The 14,221-nt window shown below is 45.6% G+C and overlaps 1 protein-coding gene across 1 annotated transcript in view; it reads right to left on the bottom strand.

Moving 5' to 3' along the window:
* Positions 1-6,200, bottom strand: part of ADD1 (adducin 1) — a 76,279-nt gene extending 70,079 nt beyond the window's left edge. Inside the window, exon 1 of the mRNA XM_079919316.1 lies at positions 6,057-6,200. The gene's annotated coding sequence lies outside the window, so the exon portion shown is untranslated. The remainder of the gene's footprint in view (positions 1-6,056) is intronic.
* Positions 6,201-14,221: the final 8,021 nt, after the last annotated feature.

Genomic DNA, 14,221 nt, shown 5'->3' with positions numbered 1-14,221 from the left:
CCCTCGTCTGGGAAGATCCCACATGCCACAGAGCAACTAAGCCCGTGCGCCACAACTACTGAACCCACGCTCTAAAGCCCGTGAACCGCAACTACTGAGACCAGGAGCCACAACTACTGAAGCCCATGCACCCAGAGCCTGTGCTCCGCCACAAGACAAGCCATCGCAATGAGAAGTCCGCGCACTACGACGAAGAGTAGCCCCTGCCTGCTGCGACTAGAGAAAGCCCACGTGCAGCATCAAAGACCCAATGCAGCCAAAAATAAATAAATAAATTTATAAAAAAGAAAAAAATGCCATTATCAGACAAGATATTTGTGTTGAATGTTCATTAAAAAGCAGTCATATCTTCTTGAATAAAGTATGGTACAACCACATAAAGGAGCACAATGCAACTGGAAGAAGGAATAAGACATATGTCTATGTTATAGTCTGGCATGGATGCCAAATGGTAAGTGAAAAAAGCCTGCTGGGATTAGGGAAATGCACATCAAAACTACGTCAAGATACCACCTCATACCCATTAGGATGACTATTATGGCTACAATCAATAAAAAGAAAACAAATGTTGGCAAGGATGTGAAAAAACTGGAGCCCTTCTGCTCTACTAGTGGGAATGTAAAATGGTACAGCCACTGTGGAAACCAGTACAGTGGTTCTCCCAAATTTTTTAAGCAGAATTACCATATGATCCAGCAATTCCACTCCGGGGTATATATTCCAAAGAACTGAAAGTAGGGTTTCAAAGAGATATCTGTACATCCATGTTTACAGCAGCAGTATTCACAATAGCTGACATGTGGAAGCAACCCAACTGTCTACTGAGGGATGAATGAATAAACAAAATGTGGTATTTACATACAATGGAATGTTATTCAGCCTTAAAAAGGAAGAAAATCCTGATACATTCTATAACATGGATGAACCTCGAGAACATTATGATAAATGAAATAAGTCAGACAGAGAAAGACAAATACCGTATGGTCCCACTTATACATGGAATCTAAAAACAAAACAAGACAAAAAGCAATTCCTTAGTCGGTATTTTATAATAACTATAAATGGAGTATAACCTTTAAAAATTATTTATCACTATCTATAACTTATATAATATTGTACATCAAATTACTTCAATTAAAAAAAAAGAAAAAAGATCAAAAAAAAAGCAATTCCTAAACACTGAAAGCAAAATAAAAAACGAACACTATGCATCCAGTGGTGGCAAAATCATGGAGTAACTATTCAAAGTGACTTTAAAACACGGTAATTTGACTACATATTCCAAATAAGGATGCAAAAAAACCTCTTAAATACTTTATATCAGTTGGTGGTAGTGTTCACATTACTCTTCTGATACTGAAATATGTACAGTGTGGGATAAAACAATGAGTAATTAGAATCAAGATGTTTGTCTTAGAAGAAAAAAAGGTACAGGTGCAAGATTAAGAAGGTTAAATAGAATTCTGTCCTCTTGCTTTACAACTAGAAGTATCAGTAATCCATGATGTGTGCACTGAAAAGACCTAGAAACAATGATCAACTTAGTAGCAATGAACAACTCCAGGGCACAGATTGTGATTACTAAATACTATTTTTTCATTAAAAGAAACCAAGGCCCATTGGAGAAATGATGATTCCAGGGCTGGGACAGAAAATGTACAAGGTGAGCCTGGTGCAGTTTGTCATACCAGAAAGAAGAGCAATCAAAGACCATTAAGAGTTGTGTCTAAAGGATTTAGGAGCCGATTTGAACAGATTCCTATTGGACAACGACGGAACAAGTTGAGCCTCAATAAGGATCTACAATGAATTGAACCATATCAAATACGTTTAAATCCATGAGTTCACAAGAACACAAATACATATACACAATTCACTGGCTATTTTGGGGGGACACCAACTCATTATTTTGAAAACTAATAAAAAATGGAGCAGAATTAAGCATTTATCTTGCCTTTCCTTAAAGAGTTATAATTCAAGATAACCAAATTACGAAGGAGGGGAAATTACTCTTTATAGAAATATTCAGCTAATCAATGATGAAGTTATATAATTAAATCATCAACATTTTTTAATGCCTCATGAAATAATGACTCTAAACATTGAGCATCAAGGGCTCCTAACAAGAAGAAAGACTACTTGCAGCAACATGGATGTACCTAGAGATTATCATACTAAGTGAAATAAGCCAGACAGAGAAAGACGTATGATATCATATATCACACATATTACAGCATATGATATCACTTTAGTGAAATCTAAAAAAATGATACAAATTTATTTACAAAACAGAAATAGACTCACAGACTGAGAAAACAAACTTATGGTTACCCAAGGGGAAAGGGGGATGGGGTAAGATAAATTAGGAATTTGGGATTTACAGATACTACTATGCATAAAGTAGATAAACAAGTGCCTACTGGATAGCACAGGGATCTATATTCAGTATCTTGTAATAACCTATATTGGAAAAGAATCTGAAAAGTATATGTGAATCACTTTGATGTACACCTGAAACACTGTAAATCAACTATATTCAATTTTAAAAAAAGACTACTAATCCTTACCTGCCTACTAACCTATGAAGTCTTCTTGCCAAAAATAAATCAAACCTGAATCTGACTACTCCTTCAGCTCTAACTAAATTAGATTACATTTACAGCAAATTCTGTGTAAACTACAGAAGAATAAAATCCAGACTGTGTGTAATTCCACAGGACAAACCACCAATTTCAGCAACAAATAAATTACAAGGGATAACAAAAGATGGAGGAGCCTATGGATTAAAATAAGCCACAATGTATGAATAGCATTTGGATCCTGATTCAGACTGTTAAAATCAAGAAAATTTCAACACTAGTTGGATATTTGAAGGTAATAAGGAATTCTGTGATAGTGGTATCTGTATTTGTCTTTTTAAAATGTATATAGGGCTTCCCTGGTGCCACAGTGGTTGAGAGTCCACCTGCCGATGCAGGGGACACGGGTTCGTGCCCCGGTCTGGGAAGATCCCACATGCCACGGAGCGGCTGGGCCCGTGAGCCATGGCCGCTGAGCCTGCGTGTCCGGAGCCCGTGCTCCGCAACAGGAGAGGCCACAACAGTGAGAAGCCCGCGTACCGCAAAAAAAAAAAAAAAGTATACAGATATACATACAGAAATACTTAACGGCTAAAATGATATGACATCTGGGTTTGGGGGTACAGATAAAGCAAAACTGGCCATGAGTTAATAACTGCTGAAGTTGGATGAGGATAAAGAGACGTTTACTATACTAGTTTCTCTACATGTGTGGGAAGAATTAAACATGTAAAAATAAATAAACAAGTCCACATACTCAGCAATAAAAAGGAACAAAATTGGGTCATTTGTAAAGACACAGATGGATCCAGAGACAGTCATACAGAGTGAAGTCAGAAAAAGAAAAACAAATATCGTATATTAACGCATATATATGGAACCTAGAAAAATAGTACAGATGAACCGGTTTGCAGGGCAGAAACAGAAACACAGAAGTAGAGAACAAACGTATGGACACCAAGGGGGGAAAGTGGTGGGGCTGGTGTGATGAATTGGGAGATTGGGATTGACATGTATACACTAATAAGTATAAAACAGATAACTAGTAAGAACCTGCTGTATAAAAAAATAAATACAATAAAACTCAAAAATTCAAAATAAATAAATAAATAAACAAGTCCAGTTAAACTCTAAGTTTCACATAATAAAAATGTCTTTTTTATATTAACTGTCAAACTGCTAAAAAATTATGATGATCAATAAAATTTTAACACTGGCTGGATATTTGATTATTTTTAATTTTTTTAAAGTATCTTTTAAAGCATTTCAGTACTTTCTGATTCAAAACAAGGACTACTTGAAAGAACTAACTAAAAACTAATAACCGATCTAAAGAAACAGTTTTTATAGTAAAATCAATAACAAAAAACTGAATACCAAACAAAACCTTACCAATATCGGATAGCATCAAAGAGTTAAAGGAGAAACGGTGAGGTGTATAAATTATATTTTAGAAAGGAAACTATCCCACCTTTTGGAGACTGGGTGGAATTTAGATTCCTGTCATTCAGTGAGCCTCTGTAACTAAAACCACACAAGCAGTAAAACAAATCATACCATTTGTCCTGCTGTAACCCACGTCAAAACTCTGAAAAGGGCTTCCCTGGTGGCGCAGTGGTTGAGAGTCCGCCTGCCAATGCAGGGGACACGGGTTCGTGCCCCAGTCCGGGAAGATCCCACGTGCCGCGGAGCGGCTGGGCCCGTGAGCCATGGCTGCTGAGCCTGCGCATCCGGAGCCTGTGCTCCGCAATGGGAGAGGCCCGCGTACCGCAAAAACAAAAACAAAACAAAACAAAACTCTGAAAAGCAGTTGGGACTGCCAAAACCATCCACTTCTCTAAATAACAACTTTACTATGGAATATTACTCAGCCATAAAAAGAAACGAAACTGAGTTATTTGTAGTGAGGTGGATGGACCTAGAGTCTGTCATACAGAGCGAAGTAAGTCAGAAGAGAAAAACAAATACCATATGCTGACACATATATATGGAATCTAAAAAAAAAAAAATGGTCATGAAGAACCTAGGGGCAAGACGGGAAGACGCAGACCTACTGCGTCTTCTGCGAATGGACTGGAACAAATCTGCGAATGGACTGGGAACAAAGTGAGAGAGTGGCACGTACATATATACACTCCCAAATGTAAGACAGCTAGTGGGAAGCAGCCGCATAGCACAGGGAGATCAGCTCGGTGCTTTGTGACCACCTAGAGGGGTGGGATAGGGAGGGTGGGAGGGAGACGCAAGAGGGAGGGGATATGGGGATATATGTATACATATAGCTGATTATACAGCAGAAACTAAAACACCATTGTAAAGTAATTATACTTCAATAAAGATGCTAAAAAGAAAAACCAACTTTACTATTCTAGTTTAACCCACAGTCAGAATACTAAGATTCTGGATTTTAAAAAGTAATTTACACGTGGGCTGGCACCTGCCCATTAACTAAAGACTGCAGTTATTACAATCCCACCCTCATACAATTCACCCTCTTTGCCTGGGATGCCCTCCCCTCTTTGCTGCCTGCTGAACCCCAGCTCACTGACTCCGACTCGTTTTCACTGGGGGCTTCTACTGATGTGTTCAGCAAAGAGGACAGCAGCCTACTTCCTATCCCCATTAAGATTTAACCAATTTTTCACCCGCAAAAAAACCTTTCTGTAACAACTTATCAGCACTGCACACCGCTCTCAGCTATGTTTTTGGTTCTTGGGGATAGGACAAATTGCTTTGTGTCATTTAGGCATAAAATCATATGGTCACACCACCAGCCGTTGGAGGTTAACCAAAATACTTACTTTAAGGTAAGACTGCATGAAGTGAACACAAAGACCTGGTAAATATCTTGAGCCATGAATTACAAGAGCAAAAATAAAAGTAATTGCTAAAGGCAGAGACCCTCTGACACCCCCCCCCCCCCCGCCCCACTAAAAGAAACGAAAAAGAAAGGAAGGAAGGAGAGGGCGAGATGACCAACAGCTCCTTCTCTAATAAAGTTGCAGGACAACCCTATTACCATCCGTAGGCAGATATGGCTTTTGTTTGGGCAGAAGCTGTCGTTTTTTCAACAACACGAGAGCAGACGGGCAGAACCCGGATGCCCGCGTCTATCTGCGTCTGTGCTCGAACCCTGGAGCCGTCAGCCCTGCGGGCCACTGACCCGGCGGCCGCGAGCACCGCGCTGACCCAACGTCCGGCCCGGATCCTCCTTTCCCACACGGGCGCCCGAAGCCCACCACCCAGTCCACCGACGAGCTGCCCAGGCGCTCCCACAGACTAGCCCGTGCGACGAAGGGTCTGCAGGGCGTCGGCCCCTCTGCGCCAGTCAAGGCCGACGGCCGAACGACGGGGACCCCACCCCCGCCCGCCCAGGACAGACCCCCGGGGCCGCCTCCACCCTCCGCGCCGCCGCCACAGGCCCCGCCGCCCGGCCTGGAGCCCCGGGCCTGCCGCCGTCCTGCACACGGGCCTCACCTCAGAGTCGAATCGCGGGCAGCGGACAGGCTACCAGCTCTGAGCGCGGCCGCCGCCCGTCGCTCCGGCTCCGCCCCCTGTCCGCCGCGCGTACCCTGCCGGCTGCCCCCACCGGCCTGCCCGGCCTCCCGCCCCCTCAGCCCTCCGCTCAGCCCCAGAAGCCCGAGCTGGGTGCGGCCTGAGGCGCCGCAGCCCAACAACGCACCACCGCATAGGCCCAGCCCTTGCTGCACCTCCCAGCAACGCGTGCTGCTATTGGCTGAGAGAGGGCGGGAGAGGTGGGGTGGGGCCTGGGCGGGAGGGGTTACAGCCTCTGGCCACCGCTTTTCCGGGGACGGACTTCGGGGGCCGCGCCCTCCCCCTGCGGACGAAGCAGGGTCCAAAGAGTGGGGACGGCCAGTTGCAGCCCCTCATGCCTCGTCGCTGAAGCAGGCCGGGCCGTCGTGCCAGCGGCGCCCGCTCACCCAGAGCCGCTCCGTCACTCATTCATTGTTGCTGGTCAGGCTCGTGGAGGTCTCCTGCGGGCCAAATTCGTGCGATGCGCAGGAGAGCTTACCAAAGGGTAGTTTGCAGGCCCTGCTCAGCCTGAGGCTGGGGGCCTCTCCCTGCCCTCCTCGCCCACTCCTCCAGCGGACGGACCCTGCCCCCTGCCCCCTGTGCCCAGCCCTGTGCTGGTCTGCATCCAGAAGCCCTTGCCAGGGTGCCCGGGACCACGGGCAAAGTTTGGGGTCGGGCTGGCAGCCAGGCGGGGCCCGAAGAGCGGGCCCTGTGGATCCCGATAAGGCTCCATCGACGCGGCCGCTGCCTGATGCCTGGAGCCTGGCCTGCTGATGCTGCTTGAAAGAGCACAGTCACTGCTGCAGAACCAGGGCATTGGTGAGACCAGGCCACCTGCCAGTGACCTGAAGGCAAGACTAGAGATCACATCAGCACCTGCCCCAAAACTGCCCCTCCTTGTCTCATCCGAGTCCCCAAAAGACCCGGGAGACATATGGGCTAGCTCCCTTTATACCCATAGAAAGTTGAGGCCCAGAGCTGAGCAATGGAAGAATAGTGTGGAATCCAGACCTTCCCTCCCAGCAGGGTCCCCTTTGGCCTTGTCCACAGAGGGTCGGGGATACTGTCTATGGATAATAGACAGTAACCTCTGATCTCCTGGACACTGGCTTTTCTCAGAAGACTTTTCTGACAAGACTCCACAATTCTGCATCTATCACTTCTGTTTCCCTTGCACCCAGCAACAAGGCCTGGCCCACAAGAGGTGTCAGTGGGGGCTTGCTGGAAGGAGGAAGGGAGGAGTAGAAGACGACTGAGCATGTTAAGTAGAGACATAGAAGATACAAAAAAGACCCAAGTCAAACATAAAGGTGAAAAACAATGTCAGAAATGAAGAATACACTGGGTGAGATCAACAGCAGATTAGACCCAGGGACTTCCCTGGTGGTACAGTGGTAAAGAATCCGCTTTCCAATGCAGACTCCGTGCTTCCACTGCAGGGGGTGTGGGTTCAATCCCTGGTCAAGGAACTAAGATCCCACATGGCCACGGGGCAACTAAGCCTGCGCACCACAACTACTGAACTCGCATGCCTCAACGAGAGAGCCTGCATGCTGCAAAATGTAGAGCCCATGCACTCTGGAGCCCATGCACCGCAACTACAGAGCCCACATGCCCTGGAGCCCACAGGCCACAACTAGAGAGAGAAAACCACGCCACAACTAAAGAGAAGCCCACACGCCACAACTAGAGAGAAGACCATGCGCCACAACCAGAGAGAAGCCCACGCACCACAAGGAAAGATCCTGCGTGCTGCAACTAAGACCCAACGCAGCCAAAAAAAAAAAAAAAAAAATACCAGAAAAAAAAACCCCAAACAAAACAAACAACAGATTAGACCCAGCAGAAGAAAATCTTAGTGAACTTGAAGACATGAAAAAAGAAACTAAATGAAACAGAGAGAAAAGAGCTTGGAAAAGAATGAACAGAGTACCAATGAGCTGTAGGACAACTTCAAGAGGGCTAGTATAGATGTTAATTGGAGTCCCTGAACATAGAGGTGAGTGTTGGGAGGACAGAAATACTGTTTGAAGATATAATGGCTGAATTCTTTTAATTTCATGAAAACTACAAACCCACCCAGATCCAAGCAGCTCAAGAAGTAACTGGGGACTTCCCTGGTGGTCCAGTGGTTAAAACTCTGTGCTTCCACTGCAGGGGGTTTGGGTTCAATCCCTGGTCGGGGTATAAGATCCCACATGACATGCAGCATGGCTTCCCCCATGCTGTAACTTCTGGCTTGCTACTGAGCTCCGGTAGAAATGCAGTGTTTCTATGGGACATCTGAGGCCAGAACTGCCCATCACTTGGTTCTGTCAGACCACCAAGGCATAAAGCCAGGTAGATAGATCATCATCTGAAAGCATCTGATCCAGGACTGGATTCATGTACTTACTCTTATAGCTGTGATACCTCTCCCTTAGCTCTCACCTGTGGTCTCAGGGGATTCCCTGTGACACAGTGACAGAGGAGGAAAACGTATATGCTTGGTCCATGGGAAGGTTGGCTAAATATGTTGGTGTGGCCTGAAAATGGCCTAATGCTGCACTGTATCCCCATTCAGTGGTCACCCTGAAAGAAGGTGGCAAAGGGAAATCATCCCGATAGGCAAAGCTTGCAGTAGTGAACTTGGCCACTCACTTTGTGGGAGGGAGACATGGCCTGAACTCATGGGCAGTGAGAAATGATTTAGCTGGACGGAGCCTGGACGGAGAAACATGGAAGTTCAGGGACAAGAGGTATGGGGAAGAAGCATTTGGATGGACCTGTGAGAACTGGCACAAAGGATGGAGATCTTTGTATGGCATATTAATGTCTACCAGTGAGCATCCACCACAGAGGCTCTAAACACCAAGCAGATGGAATGGCTCAGCCAATGGGGATCAGCTGGGATCTGTCCTCTGCCACCACAATTGTCTCATCAATGAAGTAGCCATGGTGGCAGGGTGGAGGCTATGCATGAGCCCAACAGCACAAGCTCCTCATAACCAAGGCTGATCCAGCTACTGCCACTGCCAGTGTCTAACCTGTGAGCATCAGAAACCAAGGCTGAGGCCCCTGGAGGAGCCAACCGGCCACTTGGTGGCAAGTTGATTACACTGGATCCCTTCTACCCGAGAAAAAGCAAGAACCCATACTCACCAAGATAGATTGCCATGTATCTGGGTGTGGATTTGCCTTTTCTGCCTGCAGTAATTAAGCCAGCACCATTATCAAGAGCTCACAATGTATCTGGTTTGCTGACCTGAAATCCCACATAACTGCCTAGCACTAAAGGACCTGCTTTATGGCAAAGTAGGTATGGCAATGGGCACATGACCTGGGACCCACCATTTCTACCACAAACTGTACCATCTAGAAGTTGCTGATCTTCTAGAGATGGACTAGGCACATGAAGGCTCAAATGAGGCTCCAACCTGGAGATGGCATCCTGGGAGGACAGAGCACTGTCCTCCAGGAAGTGGTACATACTCTGTACCAATAAGTAACCACTTGGGACTTCCCTGGCGGTCCAGTGGTTAAGACTTCGCCTCCCAATGCAGGGGGTGCGGGTTCGATCACTGATCAGGGAGCTAAGATCCCACATGCCTCGCAGCCAAAAATACAAAACATAGGGCTTCCCTGGTAGCGCAGTGGTTGAGAGTCCGCCTGCTGATGCAGGGGACACGGGTTCGTGCCCCGGTCTGGGAAGATCCCACATGCCGCCGCTGCGGCTGGGCCTGTGAGCCATGGCCGCTGAGCCTGCGCGTCCGGAGCCTGTGCTCCGCAACGGGAGAGGCCACAACAGTGAGAGGCCCGCGAACCCCCCAAAAAAAACATAAAACAGAAGCAATATTGTAACAAATTCAGTAAAGACTAAAAATGGTCCACATCAAAAAAAAAATCTTAAAAAAAAAAAGAAGTAACCACTTCGCGAGGCTCCGTCCCTAACAGGTGGACTACCCAGTCACCGCCTTGAGGAACTTGCACTTCCTGCTCTGCGACATTAGGTACTGAGCCTAGAGGTTTGGATTACCAAAGAGGATATTTCTACTCATGGACCTAGTAAAGCTGAAGCTATGGCTGCCACCTGGTCACGTGGGACAACTTATGTTAGTAGATCAGTAGGCACAGAAAGAAGTGGCCACGTTGGCAGGGGTAACCGACCCTCGTTGTTGTATGTAGGGCTGCCAGCCTCATGATGGGGGCAGGCAGGAGTGCCTTTGGCACTCAGGCATTCCGAGGGGCAGGGTAGCTCTTGGTTCTCCCATACCCAGTGACTGTAAACAGGCAAGCATGGCAACATGGCCCAGTGAGCACAGGCTCCCAGGGACTCGAAGAGCCAAAAGCCTAGCCGTCAAGAAGAGAAATCTAGAAAGGGTGGTGGAAAAGGGAGGTGTTGGGTATCATTTGTGGTTTTGAGTCCAACTGCAGCAGTGGGGGCCACACAGTTCATCCCTCTACCCATCTCTCGGAAGTTCTCCCAGATACTGGGACCAGTGAGAATACTGAAGAGTCTGTGTCTGAATGGACTGAACTTAATATGAGAAACAAGTGGATCTCAGCACTTCAAGGGGTGGACTTGGTAATTGCCATTGATGCCCGGTCCAGATCCCCATTCCACGTTGGTGCTAAAAGTGGTCCCCTCTCCAGGTGCTGTGAATGTTAGCTACTAATTGCCCAGAGAGCCCCTTTTGCCAGAGTGCTGCCCTTGCCCAGGAGATTATCTCCCTACCCAGACAACCCCTGGCCAATAATGCTGATCCAGGGTCACACAAGTCTGGTCCCCTCAAAGCAAAACCAACTCTGTAGGACAAGGCGCATTCCAAAGCTTCCTGTAGAACCAGGCTAAAGCTAGTCTCCAGCTGGGACCACCTCTTTCCCGTGTTTTTTCCTTTGCACTATCCTGATTCCTCCATTCAGCTTATCCTGAGACTACTTGCACAAGAGCAATAAATCACTTGCACAAGATCCCTGTTTCAGGTTTTCCTTCTAAAGAACCCAATCTAAGAAAACTGTATATAAGAAATACTGTCGGGACTTCCCCGGTGGTCCAGTTGTTAAGACTCCGCGCTCCCAATGCAGGAGGCACAGGGTCAACCCCTGGTCGGGGAACTAGATCCTTCATGCTGCAACTAAAGATCCCGCATGCCACAAGGAAGATCCCACATGCCACAACTAAGACCCGGGGCAGCCAAAAATAAATAAATAAATAAATATCTAAAAAGCAACAACAAAAAAGAAATACTGTCTACAAGTCAACACCAAAAAAGCAAACAACCCAATTAAGAACTGGGCAGGGCTTCCCTGGTGGTGCAGTGGTTGAGAGTCCGCCTGCCAATGCAGGGGACACGGGTTCGTGCCCCGGTCCGGAAGATCCTACATGCCGCGGAGCGGCTGGGCCCGTGAGCCATGGCCGCTGAGCCTGCGCGTCCGGAGCCTGTGCGCCACAACGGGAGAGGCCACAACAGTGAGAGGCCCACGTACCGAAAAAAAAAAAAAAAAGAAATGGGCAAAGTGGAGTTCCCCAGTGGTCCAGTTGGTAAGACTCCATGCTCCCAATGCAGGGGACCAGGATTTGATCCCTGGTCAGGGAACTAGATCCCACATGCCACAACTAAGAGCCAGCGTGCTGCAACTAAAAGATCCTGCATGCCATAACTAAAGATCTCGCACGCTGCAATGAAGATCTGGCACAGCCAAATAAATAAACATTAAAAAAAAAGAAAAGAAAAGAAATGGGCAAAGGACTTGAATAGACATTGCTCCAAAGATATACAGATGGTCAATAAGCACAAGAAAGGATGCTCAACATCACTAAGCCTTAAAGTGCAAATCAAAATCACCATGAGATACCACTTAACATCCATTAGGATTGCTATTATCTTTTAAAAAAAAAGAAAAAATAAGTGTTGACAGGGATGTGGAGAAATTAGAACCCTTGTGCATTGCTGGTGGGAACATAAAATGGTGCAGCCACTGGGGAAAATGATATGGTGGTTCCTCAAAAAGTTAAAGAATTACCATATGACGTAGCAATTCCAATTCCTGGTATATACCCAAAAGAACTGAAAAGAGACTCTTAACACTTATTTGTACATCCATGTTCATAGCAGTGTTATTAACAATAAACAAAAGATGGAAGCAACTCAAGTGTCGTTGACAGTTGGATAACAAAATGTCCATCCATACAATGGAATATTATTTCTTTCCTTAAAAAGGAAATTCTGGGGCTTCCCTGGTGGCGCAGTGGTTAAGAATCCTCCTGTCAGTGCAGGGGACACAGGTTCGAGCCCTGGTCTGGGAAGATCCCACATGCCGCAGAGCAACTAAGCCCATGCGCCACAACTACTGAGCCTGTGCTCTAGAGCCCGCGAGCCACAACTACTGAAGCCCACATGCCTAGAGCCCGAGCTCCACAACAAGAGAAGCCACCGCAATGAGAAGCCCGCGCACCACAACAAAGAGTAGCCCCTGCTCGCCCCAACTAGAGAAAGCTCTCACGCAGCAACAAAGACCCAATGCAGCCAAAACATAAATAAATAAATATTTTTTTTAAAAAAGAAGAAATTCTGACACATGCTACAACATGGATGAATCTTAAAGACATTATGCTAAGTGAAATAAGCCAGTCACAAAAGGACAAATGATGATTCCACTTGTATGAGGGAACTAGAATAGTCAAATTCATAAGATGGAAAGTAGAATGGCGGTTGTCTGGGCTGGAGGAGGGGGAATGGGGAGTTACTATTTAATGGATACAGAGTTTCAGTTTTACAGGATGAGAAGAGTTATGGGGATGGATGGTGGTGATGGTTCACAACAACGTGAATGTACTTAATGCCACAGAACTGTATGCTTAAAATGGTTAATTTATATTATCTATATTTTATCATCATAAAAAAGTTTAAATGCTATTAAAGTACACCTTCCTTTTCCAAGAAAAAAAAGAAAAAAGAAATACTGTCTTATGTAGGAGTTTAAAAAAAACCCCAGAAAACTAGACACATACAACAATAAATATCAAGTAATGAGGAGCTCAATGAAGTTAAAAGTCACCTGAAGGGAATTCCCTTGCGGTCCAGTGGTTAGCACTCTGTAATTCCACTGCAGGGGGCACGAGTTCCATCCCTGGTCAGGGAACTAGATCCCACATGCATGGCACAACTGAGAGTTTGCATGCTACAACTAAGGCGCCCACATGCCGCAATTAAGACCCGGCACAACCAAATAAATAAATTAATTTAAAAAAAATAGTGGGCATGGTGTTATTTGGGTGGTGTCATCCAATAAACTAAATTTGAAAAGAAAAAAGAAGACATAATTAAGCAACAGTAAGTAAGAGAGCTTGGCACTGGTATAGAAACAGACAGACAAATAGAACAGAACAAAGAGTCCAGCCACAAACCTACACATATATGGATATATGGCAAGTGGCGTTGCAGATGGTTGGGGAAGAGACAGGTTATAAATAAATGATGCAGGGGTAGGTGGGGTAACCCTATGGGGGGAAGATGAAAGTGAATCTTTATCTCTTGCTATGTGCAAAAAACAATTATACAGTTGGAGAAGATATATATGATACATTTCGCTGACAATATTGAGGCCAGATAAAGAATTCTTATAGACTAATAAGAAAACAACAGGAAAATAGGCAAAAGATTTGAATAGACACTTCACAGGAGAGAAAATCAAAGTGGTTAGTAAATACATGAAAATGTGCCCAACCTCATTAGTAATTAGCTAAATGCAAATTAAAGCCATAATTAAACACCCACCAGACTGGCAAAGATGAAGAAAAGTCTGACAATACCAAGTGTTAGCAAGGATGTGGAACCAAGGGAAGTCTCTTTTACTGCAAAATTCTTGGAAAACAGTGAAAGGCCCTAGAACTCAGGAGTGAGACTCCTAGGTACATACCCTAGAGAAACTTGTGCACACATGCATCACAAACACAGATAAGACTGTTCCTAGTAGCACTGTCTGTGATTGTCCCAAACTACAAACAAACTAAACGTCCATCCACAGTAAAATGGATCCATGAACTACAATACAGTCAATGGAACAGTTTTCAGCGATGAATCTGAACAAACTACAGCTACGCACAGCAACCTGGACAAATCTCAAAG

This window comes from Stenella coeruleoalba, assembly GCF_951394435.1.
Source record: "Stenella coeruleoalba genome assembly, chromosome: 4".
Taxonomy (NCBI): Eukaryota; Metazoa; Chordata; class Mammalia; order Artiodactyla; family Delphinidae; genus Stenella; species Stenella coeruleoalba.
The sequence above is the reverse complement of the archived record's forward strand: the minus strand, read 5'-3'. Positions and strand labels throughout refer to the sequence as shown.